Raw genomic sequence first — 16694 nt, 5'->3', positions numbered from 1 at the left:
AAAAGAGCTTAAAACACCGCCACAGTAACCAGATCCTAACCCCATCGAGCATCTGTGAGATCTATTGGAAAAAAGAATTCGTCAGCAAGTGATTACTAGTAAAGAGGTTTTGCGGAGTGTCACGCAGGCAGAATGGAGGAAGATAACAGCAGAGGAAACAGAGAAACTAGTAAGTTCAATGCCAAATAGGCTGAGTGAAGTCCTGAAGCAACGTGGATATCCAACTAAATATTAGGTTTAATTTTTGCATATAGCATATCATGTTTTTGTATTAGACTTTAATACTGAACGCAGACTTTATGGTCGCTTTATTTACTTGTTACAACCATTATTCACCGTTATCTAAAAGCTTATGTGAGGAATCTTGAAATTTATTTTTGTTTTTGAAACTTAAACATATAATGAACATATAAATATATACAAATTTATAAAAATTATAAAATCAGGTTGTGTGTTTCATTCACTAAAAAGTTATTGTAGGGTGAACGCAGGCTTTGTGGGGCATGTGTATATATTTTTTTTGTTTTTACCTGGTATGCACACAAATAATTCACATGGTTTTCTGATTCGTGAGCACCTCTAAAGGGTTTTCCAATAACAGGTGCTATTTTGAATGTGATTGCGCTATCGAGAGATGATTAACGATTTTTTTGTTGGCCGGAATTGGATGGTATTGATCAGGACAACTTTTATTTTCAACAAGACGGCGCTACGTGCCACACAAGCCACGAAACCATTGATCTTTTACGGGAAAAGTTTTCGGACCGTGTTATCTTATGATTTAACCACCGATACCTTGTGACTTTTTTCTTTGAGGCCACGTGAAAGAGAAGGTCTACGCCAACAGCCCAGGGTGGATTCAAGACCTCAAAGATGGAATTCGTGAGGCTATCGAGGACATAGGGCAGCCACTTTGCAATTCGGTTATGGAAAATTTCATAAAAAATATATTGTCCTGTTAGCGTGGGCGTGGTGGTAATTTGCCTGATGTTATTTTCCACTATTAACGGCATACCTTCCTCTTAATAATGAAATAAACATCCGATCGTTTATATTAAAAAATAGCATTTTTCTTTGAACATCAAAATAACACCTCTTATTGGAAAACCCTTTACATATATTCTCTCAAAAAAATATCGGGAACTGTTCATTTAAAAAGCGTGCGTTACACATATGACTAAATTCTTTTTGCTGGAATGTTTTTACAACTGTTCTCCATAGTGTCGAATCTTGATCTGTCAATTAGCTTGTTTTTGGAATTTAATTATATTAGTCAACAGGTGTGCTCTGCGATTTTCAAGAGGTGTAAAAATATCGAACAAAGAATTTGTCTTAAATTTTGTGTTTTGAACGGAATTTCGTATGCCGAATCGTTGAAGATGTTGCAGAAAGCCTATGGCGGGTGTGCTTTATCAAAAACACTCCACTTTTGCAGAGGGCCGAGAAGAAGATTCGGCCCGATCTGGTCGCACATCAACGTCTTCAACGGATGAAAACGTTAAGGAAATGGTGTTGGAAAACCATCATTTACGTTTGAGGGAGGTAACTCGTGAACTTAGCGTGTCTCACGAATCAATTCGCAACATTTTACCATGTTAATGGACAATACAAGCTATCATCCTAACACTCCAGTCCATTACACCGCTTCTGCATGCAGACTTTGCTTTGTTAGCTTACAAGGTTGAGCTAGGTTATTCGGAATTCGAAACCAGAATACCATTCGCTTCGTTATCGCTTAACCTTTATGAGGCGCATTTTCATCTCAACAGCTATGATAAAAATTAAATTATCATTAAAAATTATTAAATGGTGATTTTATATACTAGCATTTTTAAAAAGAAACTAGTCGGCCTCGACCTTTGAAGGCAGTTTTTGTTTTGACGAGGACCATTTCAGGTATCTGAATAATGTAGGTATGATCGGTATGACTGTATATTATGACCTTAAACAAATATATAAATAACTTTTATAAACTTTGTAATGTATGTCAGTGAGTGCGGGCGTGTGTTTTTTTTTTTGCTCCACAGTTTTCTTGCTTACTAAGCTGTAATTGTACAATTTAACAGTTAATAATTTGAAAAATTGCGTGTATGACACAGTGACTCTTTTTCAAAAATCAAGCAGCTATTTAATAAAATCATCCAATGCCCTGTTTATGTGGGCTAAAGGTTGATCGCACGAAGCTAAAATTCAGTGCGCTCGGTGCAGTGAACTTCTTCATTTAAGCTGTGCGGGCATTTCTGCTACTGATGTTGAGTTTCTAATCAGCTCTAATCAAACATTTTTGAATAAATTGTGCTGCTATCCGTTGGAGGTCTATCCGCTCTCCTCCTCCGTCAGCTTGCGACAATCATGGTCCAGTCCATATAATTTAATGTTTCAAGATTATTTCATACAAATATTGACCGCGACTGCGCTTCAAATGGTCCATCCGCTTAGTCCAATTTTGGCATACTCTTTCCAATGTTTCGGCCGGTATCTCACATATAAATACTTTAATGCTGTCTTCCAACGCGTTAATTGAAGCAGATTTGTCTGAATAGACATGAGCTTTAACATAGACCCACAAAAAATAATTTAAAGGCGTTATATCGCACGATCTCGGTGACCAATTGACTGGTCCCGAACGTGAAATAAAATGTTCACCGAACTCGCCTCTCAACAAGTCCATTGTTACGCGTGCTGTGTGGCATGTGGCACCGTCTTGCTGAAACCACATGTCATGCAAGTCAAGCTCTTACATTTTGGGCAAAAAAAAGTTGGATATCATTTCTCGGTAGCGCTCACCATTCACAGTTAAGTTACGATTCGCAGCATCTTTGAAGAAGTACGGTCCAATGATACCTCCAGCCCATAAACCGCACCAAACTGTGACCTTTTCTGGATACATTGGTAGCTCTTGCAATTCTCCTGGCTGATCTTCACTCCAAAATCGACAATTCTGCTTATTTACGAACCCATTGATCCAAAAATGAGCTTCGTCGCTGAACACAATTTTTCGACTTTAAACTTTCTTAACAGAACACGCATTATAATAAAATTCAATGATTTGCATGCGTTGTTCGTTTGTAAGACGATTCATGGTTAAATTATAGACCAAACTGAAGATGTTTGACAGTGAAACAAAACACGAAACGCGCGTCAGCTGTTTAAACCAACTGTTTAAAAAGATAACAGGTATAAAATCACCCTTTATTTACCGATATGTTGTCAACAAATATGAAACTTGTCTGATTCATACGATCTTCAATCAGACCTCAACAACGTCGTGGCAAGAAATGCTCTCATGTGCCATTTTCTAAGTCAAAGCATTTAAGAGGTAGAGACTCATATTTTATAATAAACTCGCGTCCAAATACTCGTAATGAAATTACTGATTTGGGAGTAATCTTCGACTCCATCCTTCAGTTTCTTAGTCATTTAAATTTTGTCATCACCAAACACTATTCTATACATATCTTCATTCGGCGGCTTGCTTCCGACTTTGCGGATCCTTATACTTTGAAGTCACTGTTTACTTCACTCGTACGATCCTAGTAGGAGTATGCCGTCTTTATTTGGAGGCCTTGTCATCAGTGCCACATCAAAAGAAATTTCTACGTTTTGCACTCAGATCTTTGAACTTCACTGATCCGATTCCTTCATATAATGCAAGGTGTGCATTATTTAATTTAAAATCGTTACAAAGTAGAAGATGTATACTGTCACTCTGCTTTGTTTTCCATATTATAAATGGGACAGTTGACTTGCCTTTACTCTTAAAGCGCATTCATTGCCACATGTCTCGAAAAAATTTTCGGAGTAATGATTTATTCTTCCTAGAGCGTGTTAGAGCTGTTTATACCTCGAAAGCACCTATGATTACAACTTCGAATGCGTTCAACCATATTTCAATCTAAATTTAAGTTTAAATTATCACTTAATGATTTCTTTAAATACATAGTATTGAAACATGTGTGCACATGTACCTATATAATTCTTACAAATACTCTGGTGGAACTCCCTAGAGAAGACGACATTGGCGAAGAAGCTGGAAAGAGTTCAGAGGTCGGCACTCATTGGAACGACTCCTACTCTGGCGCTCAACGCAACGTTCAATGTAGTACCCGTAGACATCGCAGGCAGGGTTGCCGCTATGAGTACCGCAATCAGACTGAGGGGCTGGAGCTACCTCACTTATGGGCACTCAAGCATCGTCAGAAAATTCGAGTTCATCCCTCTGTCAACGGATTAGTGTATAATCTCGTTTAGTCCAACCGGCACCTTCTCTACTTATATTCCGTCAAGGGAAGAGTGGACAGAGGGCTACACATTGAGGGCAGGGCCTGGTGAACTTGTTCACGGATGGATCGAAGTTGGAAGGAAAGGTTGGCGGAGGAGTCTTTTGCGAGGAGCTCCCCATCAGACTCAAATTCAGGTTACCGGACCACTGCAGTCTGTTCCAGGCAGAGGTAGCCGCAATCAAAGAAGCAGCTGATTGGCTGATCAAATGCGTACTAACGGTCAAGAAAGTAAATATTTACTCCGACAGCCAAGCGACAATAAGGGTCATGTAAGGTGATTTCCCCGCTAAGGGAGAGAATTGGGATCCCTCCGACTACCTGCGGTCTGCTCCTGGAAAGATGGGCATTGCACCAACTCAGCGAGCGCTGGGCAAGTACACAAACGTGTAAGGTCGGGAAATCCTTCTGACCACGTGTGGACCGGAGGCGCTCGGGCGAGCTTCTGAGGCTGACAAAATATCAGCTCTCTAATCTCGTGGGTTCTCTCACAGGACATAATACGCGAGGAATGCTTGCTGTGAGACTTGGAATCACCTCGAGTACTTCTTGCGCTGGATGTATGGAGGATGAGGTGGAATCATCTCAGCACCTTCTCCACAAAGGACGAATCTTTCTTCGTCCAAGTGTGCCCATTCCCTGGGCAACCATACCAACCTAACCTAACCTACAAATACTCTTAGTTCCAAGTAGTCTGTAAAAGCCCTTGTATTTTTTGGCTTACTAAATGAATAAATGAATGAAAGTAAGTAAAGTAACTTTTCTTATAATAAAGTACCAAACCCACATATTATATTAGTTTACTATCAGTTCTTAAAAAACAATATTGTCGAAAGAATGTACCAAATAACTGCCACACCAGAAAACCCCCCTCTTTTGAACTGCAAATTGTTTTTATGAGAAGATTTTTCCAACCACAAAAACACGCTGGAGTTTAAGAGGATAACTGGTTCTGTCGTTTTTATGCTCCATATACGTGCGCTATGTTTGTCGTTGGCTTAGAATTCAAGATATTATAAATATATAATTCCCACTTCAAACACACTCAGTTACATCAGTTTTTGGTGCTATTTATTATTGTGTTGTTATGCGAAAGGTCAGGTAGTCGTGCGTGGCAACACATTTCTCAAAGAGTTAAAATTTAACTGATATGAATTAAAAGTTGTAAAATATTTTATGGCACACATAATAAGTATGCATGCCGACAGCCAAATAACTAGAAACATTTCGTGACTAAAAATAAATCTTATTTCTTCTTTCTTACTTTATTCCGCGCGAGAGTAGCAACTTTTTCACTCTTTTGCACATAGGGGGAAAAAGGAAGAAGGGGCTTTGGATTCGCGGATGACGATCAACAGTGGCCAATTACGTTTGTATTAACAGCTTCAAGCTACTGATGAAATTCACCAGGTGTGTGATGGTTAAACACGCAATATCCGCCGGAGTCGTGAGACGATAGCAGAGAAGATTCCACCCCACACTCCAGACAGCTTCTGCAGAAAGGACTTGAAGCAATCCCAAGTCTCACCGCATGGACACCTAACGGACAATGTCCAGTAAGAATACCAATCAAATTCGAGGGCTACGAATTTGCTAGCTATAGAAGTTCCCTCGAGCTCCTGCGATCTACCCGTGGCCAGAAAGGTCTCGCGACCGCGTCACGTCGGCGCACTAGCCCAGCACTCGCTGAGTTGAATTGTTTTTATATTTTCTTTTATTTTACAACGATTTGTTTGCTGTTTGGCAAAGGGTAAGTATTCATTCAATAGAACTCTTTATGCTCTACAAACTATGTTAATTGTATTTTTGAGTTATTTAATTTTTTATTAGTTTTGAGGCTTAGAAATAGAATACTCAGGAGGAAAAAATCAACATTCTCGACACCTGCTTGCTCTTCTTTGCTTTCCATCGAGATCAAAAGCTGCCGAAGCAGAACGGGACATTTGCGTCGTGCATGGGGAATGTGTCATAGGCAAGTCTACAGCACGAAAATGGCTTGCAAAGTTCAAGAATGACGACTTTGATGTCGATGACACGTCCCACAGTGGAAGGGCTTCTGAATTTGATGAAGAACGTCTCAAATCACATTTGAAGGGAACGGTCGCCAAGCCAGTTGTGAATTGGCGGAAGAAATGAACTGCGATCATAAAACGATTCTCAATCAACTTCATTCAATGGGATTTACCGAACAATTGGCAGGCTTGGAGCCTAGGTGCCTCACGAGCTCAACAAAAAAAGCAAAGAAAGTCGTCTTCAAAGTGCTTCTCAGCATCTCGCTCGTCGTCAAGTAATACGCGGTCATAAACTATGCTTTTTGCACCGAATTGCCCCGGGAGATGAGAAATGGTGCTTATACATCAATATGAAGGAAAGAAAGGAGTGGGTTGGTCCCGTAGATACGCCAAAGCCAAAAGTCAAGCCGGATCTTCATCCAAAGAAGATCATGATATGTGTTTGATGGGACTGGGAGGGTATGGTGCAATGGGAAATGCTCGAAAAGAATGCCACGATAAACAAGGAGCTCTACATATGCTCAGCTATACCGCGTGAGTGAGGCTTTCGACTGAAAAGACCTGACCTGACCTGAAATGATAAACCATACTCCTTCATGACAACGCCATGCCCCATTTGCACAAGTCGTCAAAGTCGCACTCCAACAGCTCGAATAGGAGGTCTTTCAGCATCCGCCGTATTCTCCGGACCTTGCACCATCTTTTCTGTTCCCTGTGAAATCAACTTCTTTGGCACCTGACTAGGCGATTTTTAAAATTTATTAATTTTTATTCATCCCTTCCAGTTTATAAACATTGTAAATAAATAATTAGAAACCTTAATATGAAAGATAATTGTAATGCAAATGTGGAGCCCAAAAGCTCCCACATCAGGTAGAAATTGTAAAAGTTATGGTAAATTAAATAAAAAAGTGGCCGCCTTTGAATTTTTGCCATATTCGCTAATCTTGAGACTTGATGAATATCACCTCTTACTGTCAATCTTGCAACTTACTGTCAACCTCTATTCTTTCCTATCTCTTTCTCTGATACTTTTCTCCTTTCCTCCTTAACTAACAGCCCCAGAGGCTCCAAATGAGTATAAAAAAGTGTGTAACGAAGTAATATACTATTTTCGTGGAGTACTCTTAATGTGAGCTTTCATCTTGATCTCAATGAAGCTAGTAAAAGTGCAACTACTTTAAAACTTCAACTTTAAAAGCTACATATTTTGAAGTGCAAAGTTCGCATTTTTGACTTTTCCGAATTTTTTGGTCGTGTACTGTATGTTTTTCTTCCGAGACATCATAAATTTAATCCTTGTGTACCAGAAGGTACTTTGTTAGCTAATCATACGCAAATATTATGAACACTTATAAAGGAGAATATATTGCTGATGATAATAGTTTAGCAAACTCTACGGCCAAGGTAGAACTTGTCAAAAACATTTGCACGTGCCACTCAGATGATTTATAGTTGAGCATACTTATTAACATTGGTAGATAACATTTTATAATATTAGCTTACGAGCGTAAGCAAAGAATGTTAAAATTTCAAAAATCTTACTAGCAAAGAAGGCGAAAACTGTCTGGAATGAAGAATTTATAGCGGAAAGGATAGGCAGGTGAACTGAGTCACAGCAAACACGTTTTAAATACAATATTTGGAAAAAACTAACAATGGATCACTGTTTATATTTGATTTTTAAGAAAGTGTTTGTCTTTTACCTAAAATAACGGATGCTTTCATTTAGACGTAGTAGAGAAGACGCAGGGTTACGAGTATCTGTCAAGCACGGGACCCACGTCATGCCGTACGAATGGAAACCAACGCTCCAGCTCTGACAATATTCGAAGTGGTGGTAACAGAAGAAGAAAAATTACCCTTCTGTGTTGGAATGATCGAGTAAAGGCGCAAAATTGGCGCACATTTTCAGCATTTAACGTAGCAAAGTATTCTGATTTGAAAATATGAAATTGATTTATATTTATGTATGTATATACATAGTTTCCTTCCTCCTACCTAGACCTTGATGGTGGTAGATGGGCTTGCACGCATCTGCGAAAGGCTGGGCTGTGCCAACAGAGGGGTCACCAGAAGGGTCACCCATATTGGAGGGCCAGCCTGGAAATGTCAGACAAAGGCAGGTAGGCACAAGTCCATTCGCGTTTTAAACCAGAGCTTTGTCTCACTTGCTGAACAACTTCCAGGTAGATCATCAACGTCCGTGAATGTAGAAGCGTGTGTTTTATAGTGAGCGGCTCCCTGGTTTGTGTCTGATCCCAGTGGGGCGGCAGCTTTATTCACACCTGGCAGTAAGTATGAAATGCAACCTATCTTCGCCCCTCGGGCTGATGCGGCGCTAAGTATTTGGCTAAAAAGGGTTTTAAAATATTCGGAGACGCAGTCATTCGAGTACAGGAATCAGTCTCGAGCGATAATGATGCTACTGAAATTCCGGTTGTTCCGATAGTTACCGCAGGTCTGGGCAATAGGCAAACTACTGGGGTAAAACAACCTATCCTAAGGCAGGCCGAAATTAGGAGTGATTCCGAAAGCAGTCTATCTAACAGTGGTCGGCAATGTGGTCTGTACTACGGACGAAGAGGATATCTCTTGGGTATCCGAAGTATCCAAGGACCAGACTGCAAAGACTTCCGCTGATCCAAAGACCAAATCGGATGATACTCCATCACAGAGGCATGCGGTGGGCAAAACCCGGGAACAAAAGATGAATCCGGGTTACAAAAGCTTAATCAAGTTTCTTGAGAAGCTGAGCAAATATGCCTCATATTCTCTTTTCACACTGGATAAAGCATTGAGGAAGAAGCACGCAGACAAAGTCCGAAAATACGAGCATCAGCACGCTTTTAGTATGACGGTACTTGTGCGCGAGGTTTCCAAACAAGCCCATCCGAAAAAGGCGAGCCAGACTGCATCTCCCCTGGGAAAGCCGGAACAGCCTTCGAAGTCAAAAGCCTCAGGTGGAACAAAGCCTTCAGACTGCGCTTGACTTGAGACCTACAACTTGAAAAGCTGCGCATTTGGCAAGGAAAACGGCAGCTACATCGTTCAAAAGACAGCGGTCCGACTACAACCACGCGTCTAAGAACAAGCGGATGAAACCATCTTCAAGCTTAAACTCTCCGCTGGAGCTGCACGTAGCCATTATCGACCATGGTCAGCCGGAAGGTAAAATCAGAAACGAGATGAAGCTACTTCTAGAAGAAAAAATAATGAGATTCATTTTCTTAGAAATCGAACAAGGCTCCAATAAAAACAGAGTACAGAGTGTCAAATGCCACAAGGGAGTCAAGGCGGTGAGATGCAGCAACAATGAGCCCTTGAAACTGCCTACAGCTTCCATTCGCAGCTCTGGAGAACTATGGCCAGCAGGAAAATTTCGAACGACCACCTCGACTAATGTAGGATGAAACCACTCTCTCACTGGTGAAAGGACAAAATGAAGAGGTCCATTTGTTTGAACCATTTTTCGAAGCACTTTCTTCAGTCGCGTGTCGAGGGCGCTTATTAACTTGTGTAGAATTCAACGCAAACTCGCCTTGTTCACCACAGGCTGAACTAACAAAATATTATTGATGCTCGTCATAACCAAGGATGACAGATTTACAAGGTTTGGCCAATAACTATAATGAACACGCAAATTATGAGGGAAACTTTGGTTCCCACGTCACGGGCCAGCCGAATTCAGCAATTCTGCACCCTCATTTCACACACTCTTTCAAACAGTCGTTGTTCAGATGGCAATGAAGTGACAATCTCAGTGTTTTGTACACGAACCACTGTCATGACCACGGTTACGTCAATTAATCAGCTGATTCCTTCGAAAGCGTTGAGAGCCAGTTAACGTTCTGTTATTTGCCTTTCAATTATTTTCACCATGCGTCATACTAATGCAAATTGAGGCATCTTTCTCAATTTCAGGGTGTGTGGCATGACGATCTCAATCATTTCGCGATATTTGCAGGCACAATAACAGATTTCGGACGACTTTCCCGGCATTCGTTGGTGAACGAACAGCGACCACCAGAAAATGTATTATAAAAGTTTTTTTACGGTGCTAAGTGATGGTGGTGGTGACCGCTGTAGACACGTAGATGCAATATTTTGAAATTAAATTGTATAACTTCCTCTTAATTGGTGCGATTTTGGCCGAGTTTAACAAAGCAAGTGAGTCGTTTCTTTCTCGTGCTAATCGGCACTAGTTGGACACACCAAGTGAAACCAAGTCGTTCTCCACCTGACCTTTCCAACGTAGATGAGGCTTTCCTCTGCTACCACCAGCTGGTACCGCATTGAATACTTTCAGAGCCGGAGCGCTTGTATCTATTCGGACGACATGACCCAGCCAGCGTAACCGCTGGATTTTTATTCGCTGCGCTATGTGTTTGTCATTTTCCATTGCTCCATCACCTGCGATATTCGCCGTCGCCAACGTGCAAAGGTCCGAAAATCTTCCTCTCAAATACTGTTGTCGTCGTCCACGATTCTGCGCCATACGTTAGGACAGGCATGAGGGGAGCCTTGTAGAGTGTTAGTTTTTTTCGTCGAGAGAGGACTTTACTACTCAATTGCCTACTTAGTCTAAAATAGCACTTGTTGGCAAGAGAGATTCTACGTTGGATTGTAAGGCTGGCATTGCTTTTGGTGTTAATCCTGGTTCCCAAATAAACGAAGTCTCTTACAACCTCCAAATCATAACTGTCAACAATGACGTGAGTGCCGATACGCGAGTGCGCCGACTGTTTGTTTGATGATAGGAGGTACTTCGATTTGTCCTCGTTCACCACTAGACCCATCCGCTTTGCCTCTTTATCCAGTTTGGAGAAGGCAAAACTAACAGCGCGGTTGTTAAGGCCGATGATGTCGATATCATCGGCATACGCCAACAATTGTACGCTCTTATAAAATATTGTGCCTGAGCGATTAAGTTCTGCGGCTCGTACGATGCTCTCCATCATCAGGTTAAAGAAGTCACACGACAGCGAGTCACCCTGTCTGAAACATCGTTTGGCTCGGAGAGGTCCTTCCCAATTCTGACGGCGCTGCTGGTGTTGAACAATGTCATCTTGCATAGCCGTGTTAGTTTTGTGGGAATATCAAATTCAGACATAGCGGCATACAGGTAACTCCTTTCCGTACTGTCGAATGCAGCTTTGAAGTCGACGAAAAGATGGTGTGTGTCGATTCTCCTTTCATGAGCCTTTTCCAAGACTTGGCGTATTGTGAAAATCTGGTCAATGGTCGACTTTCCAGGTCTAAAGCCACACTGATAAGGTCCAATCAGTTGGTTGACGGTGGGTTTCAGCCTTTCACACAATACGCTCGCTAGAACCTTATAGGCGATATTTAGAAGAATAATCCCGCAGTAATTGGCACAGATTGCAGGATCGTACTTCTTATGGATAGGGCAGAGCACACTTAAATTCCAATTGGGAGTCATGCTTTTATCCGACCATATTTTGCATAGGAGCTGATGCATGCACCTTACCAGCTCCTCACCGCCATGTTTGAATAGCTCAGCCGGCAGTCCGTCAGCGGGTTTATTGTTCTTTAGCCGCGTTATCACTATTCTCACCTCGTCATGGTCGGGTAGCGGAACGTCAATTCCATCGTCGACGATTGGGGTATCGGGATCTTCACGTTTTCTGTGGCATGCGCAGTTTTCACTACTTAACAGATTCGAGAAGTGTTCCCTCCATAATTTAAGTATGCTTTGGTTGTAAGTCACCAGATCGCTGTCTTTATTCTTACAGGAAAACGCTCCGGTCGTAAAACCTTCCTTAAGCCGAAAAAGTAGAAAAAACTTACTCAATGATAAAGAAGACTTTAAGCATTTTATTGGAAGATACCCAATACTATCAGAATTTCTAAAAAAAATTTTAAATGGAAAAAATGATAAGTCTCGGAAAAAGCAAATTTCTTTCATAACGGGTGCTTTAAAGTACAAATAATTAATTGTAAACGAATTTAGCGATACGCTAAAAGTATATCGCATTTTCCGACAGACGACCTTTAAGGCCATTGCCGCACATTCTTTATTTATTTGTTTGAAAACTCTATTTTTTTAGGCTGTAAGCAAATACTGTGAATTGTAAATACAAATAAAAAACTATTCTATTCTATTATATTCTTCTACTGTCAATTGCACTTAAGTCCCAGAGTCCGCATTCAAAGGGTAGAGAGTGCCAGGTGGAGTGGGAATTCATTGCTTCAATGCAAACTTCTCTCCAGAGACAGTAGCAAAACATTTTCACTATTGACATTGCATGTAGCTCACACTAAAAATGGTTGCTAAGTGTGCACACATACACAAACTATAAATATAAAAATTCTTGAAATATTTATACAAAAACCAAGCCGTTTTTTGTTTTAATTCGCGTACAAAAATGTGTAAGTGTTCAAGCTTTTCAATTCCGGCAGATGCTCAGCGCGGGGTTTTATGTATTTGATGCGAACCATTTAGCAAGCGCGCCGAAGCATTTGTTACTTTTATTCCCAGTTTAGTTTAAGCGGAAGTGATGTGGGAGTCATTAAGTATACCAACACATTTTTTTTTTTTTTTTTCCGCTGTCATTAATTACAATTGTGCTGAAATTCAATAGAAATAGCTTTCGCTTGCGTTATACTTTTTTTTGGATAAACAAAAAACAAAGCTCACACATTCAGCAATGACTCAGACAGCCAGCCAGCAGTAAATGCAAATAAATAATAAGATTTTCAATTTTAAATGTTTTTTCATAAAATTTCCAATTTCAGTGTGAAACGCTTTTTGTTATCATCAAATAAGCAGACAATTAACGGTTTTGGCGAGTTTCATTCGAAATCACTTTATTCAAAATCACTTGCGTTCAAACATTATTTATCTTCAAATTAACACACTTAATTAACAACTAGTCGTGCATACATACATACATACATATGTATAAATCCTACTGAAATGAAAGAGTTCACCATAAATCTTTCCATTCCATTATTGGACGACACCTTGAATCATCAATTGATGGGTTGATCGCACAAAAATTGCATAGAGTCGTTAACCATGTGGGCGCGTTATTTATTTTCTTCGATAATCAGCGTTGTTTTTGACCACAAATTTCAAACAAATATTAGCTAATATATTATGACCATGTTTACGCAAATCCCATTTGCATGTTAAATGCCGCGCTAATTTCCTGTGTCAATGTTGACAGCAACACTACACTGAAGTGGTGAAACAAAATTCTGGTTCAGAAGTAGTACGATTTCGCCAATTTGGAAGCACTTTTTACTTATGTAGGAAGCAGTCTCTAAGTAAGTAATAAAATAGGCGCTCTTCTCTCTCAAAGTAAGTACTCGAATAAATAGCCAGTCTTCTCTCACGTTACAGCTGCGGGATAACTGAAACAGTAAGAGTAACAGTTTTCTGAGTATGGCTGGTAGGTAGGTTAGATGGCAAGAGTACCCTAGGTACACTTCAAGTAGCACTTACGTGCCGTTTTGATACCATACTGTGCTATGAAAAAATTTAGGGAAGAGAAAGCCATCTACAGCCATCCCGTGCTGTCGATGTAGTGGAGGAGAGAAAAGAGATCTAGGCTGGTGAATTTCCTCAAGCCATCTCCAAAGGTCACTCTACGGAATCCCAAGCGTCTACCCCCCAGAGCCGGACATTTGCAAAGAAAGTGTTCAACAGCCTCTTTCTCTGCAGGATCCCCACAGCTTCTGCAATAGGGGTTGTACGGAAATCCAAGCTTCTCCGCATGAATACCGATCACCCAGTGACCAGTAAACACCACATGGAGTTTGGAAATTGAATGGCGGGGAATTTCCATCACCTTAAGCGTCCTGTTTCTATCGTATTGAGGCCATAGTGTTTTTGATATAGCACACGATGAGACAGACCTCCTCCATCTGTCTTGCGTTTTTTTAGAAAGAAATTGCGCAGTTTCCTATTAACAACGGTGAAGGGGACACCGATGTCTAAAACCTATTCTGTCGACCCCTTCCTGGCAAGCTCATCGGCAATTTTATTTCCCTCTATATTCCTGTGCCTCGGAACCCAGATAAGGGAAATGTTTCCTGCATGTTCGAGATGTCTGAGTTCCTCCTTATAGGAGTTTATCAGAAGAGAGCTGCAATACGTCGACGACAGGGTCCCGATCGCAGCTTGACTATCGGTTGACTCCCTCTCAACTGCGATCTCGAAGCATTTTGCATGCTTGCAGGATCGCCAAGATCTTTGCTTGAAAAACAGTGTTCGTTTCTGGCAGTTTAAAGAAGACTGAAATATTGGCTGATTTAGAGAAAACCCCCTCTCCCACTCCAGATTCTATCTTGGATCCGTCAGTGAAAATAGAGGTACCTATATTCGTGCCGACTCTGCCCTCTTCTCAATCTAGTCCAGTTTGCGGATGGAGAGATCAGTGCGAAGTATAGAGAAGGAATTGGAGATCTGCTTCAAGATGCTACTATCTGCTTCAACCCAACTGCGCAGCAATGAATTTAACTTGCAGATCCACGGGAAGTAAGTGCAGAATGACGTTGAGGGCAGCAGTGGGACATGCTCCCAATGATGCCCACACATGCAGTCCGGTCTTCGTTAATGTCCAGGACTCTCACGCCATACAGTAAGACCGGATGAGTGTTGATAGAGCGCTTTATCGTGCATCGAGAGAGGGCTCTACTTTTCAATTGCCTACCCAGCCCAAAGTAGCACCCGTTGGCAAGAGTTATTCTTCGCTCGATCCCTAACGCTCGACGACTAACGTTGTTGTTGGTGTTAATGCTGGATAATGGTAGACAAAGCCTTTGACTACGCCGAACTCGTAATTGACAATCGCAACCTGCTGTCCAATACACGTAGACTTTTTGGTTGTTGACACAAGGCAAGATCCACTCGATGGGCCTCTTTTTCAGGAGTGGATGAAGTTGGATGAGGATGAAGAGGATGAAGGTGGACTGACTGCCCGCTGATTAATGCCAACAATGTTGGTATCATCAGAGTAAGTGAGTATCGTACCACTTTTATAGAAAATAGTTCCGGAGATCTCCATCATCAAATTGAAATAAATTGCTGATGAGGGATTGCCTTGTCTGAAACACCGCTTCGCTTCAAATGGCTCCGAAAGATCTTTGCTAATTCTCACTGCACTGGTGGTGCTTGTTACGGTTATCCTACAAAGCCGGATGAGCTTTGGGGGAATGCCAAAATCAGACATAGCGACACTCAAATGATCCCTTATCATACTGTCGAATACAGCTTTGTAATCGACGAAAATGTGGTGGGTGTCGATTTGCTTCTCTTGGGTCTTCTCCAGGATTTGGCGTAATGTGAAAATCTGATGAATGGTAGATTTACCAAGCCTGAAACCATACTGATAAGGCTCTATCTCTTGGTTGACGAGGGGTTTCAGCCTTTCGGAAAGTACGCTTGATAGGACCTTGTATGCGATACTGAGGAGGCTTATCCAATATAGATAGTTGGCACATCCCCTCCGGCTTTGAAAAGCTCTGCCGGCAGGCCATCCATACCCGCAGCTTTGCTGTTCTTAAGCCGGGCAATAGCTCTCAAGACCCCGTTATATATTAGTTAGACGGTGGAACGTCGCTTGCAAAGCAACTGACTGCCAAGTTGTTCTGAATGCAGCGTCTTTCGCTGCAGTAGCCTCGCTACACTCCTGGCCATACCATTGGTTCCTTCGATGGCGCTGGCAGCCAAGTACCTCTGCAGCAGCAGTATAGAGCGGAAGATGTAATGCTGCGCGCATATATCATAGGGTAGATGGGGGCTTTGTGAAAGCAAAAGTGAGAGGCGAGTAGCGAGGGTTTCGGCTGTCCGTTTTGATTGCAGCTTTGCGATGTCAAGCTTTCTCGGTACTGCGTTCCGCACGATTTATGTCGCACACAAACGTTTGCGAACCTTAGTTGCGACAATGTAATGGATCCGAGCCAATGTTAGCTCCTCGGATCGTATGTACGTCCAGAATACTGGAAGCGTCTACCAAAACGTGATCAATTTGGCTGTGCGTTCTTTGATTAGGAGACAGCCAGGTGGCCTTATGTATATCGAGTTGCTTGAACTTGGTGCTATTAACTATCATGTTTCTCGCTGCGTCGAAGTCGATCACTCTCATTCTGTTGTCGGTGGATTGTTCGTGCAGATTGAATTTGCCGATCATTTGGCTAAAAATGCTCTCTCATCCCACCTTACAATTGAAATCACCCAAACCGATTTTTACATCGTGGTAGGGGTATCGCTCATATGTTTGTTTGAGGACCACATAGAAAGCGTCTTGGCGCGTTCTTTTCTTCCGTCGGGACATAGGCACAGATAGGGCACTTCGCTTTGACGCGAATTGTGGCCTTGTAGCCAACCGTTCATTCACTGGAGTGAACCGGGAGACTAAATGTCGAAGTCTCT

This window comes from Anastrepha ludens, chromosome 2 (assembly GCF_028408465.1).
Source record: "Anastrepha ludens isolate Willacy chromosome 2, idAnaLude1.1, whole genome shotgun sequence".
NCBI classification, from domain to species: Eukaryota; Metazoa; Arthropoda; class Insecta; order Diptera; family Tephritidae; genus Anastrepha; species Anastrepha ludens.
The sequence above is the reverse complement of the archived record's forward strand: the minus strand, read 5'-3'. Positions refer to the sequence as shown.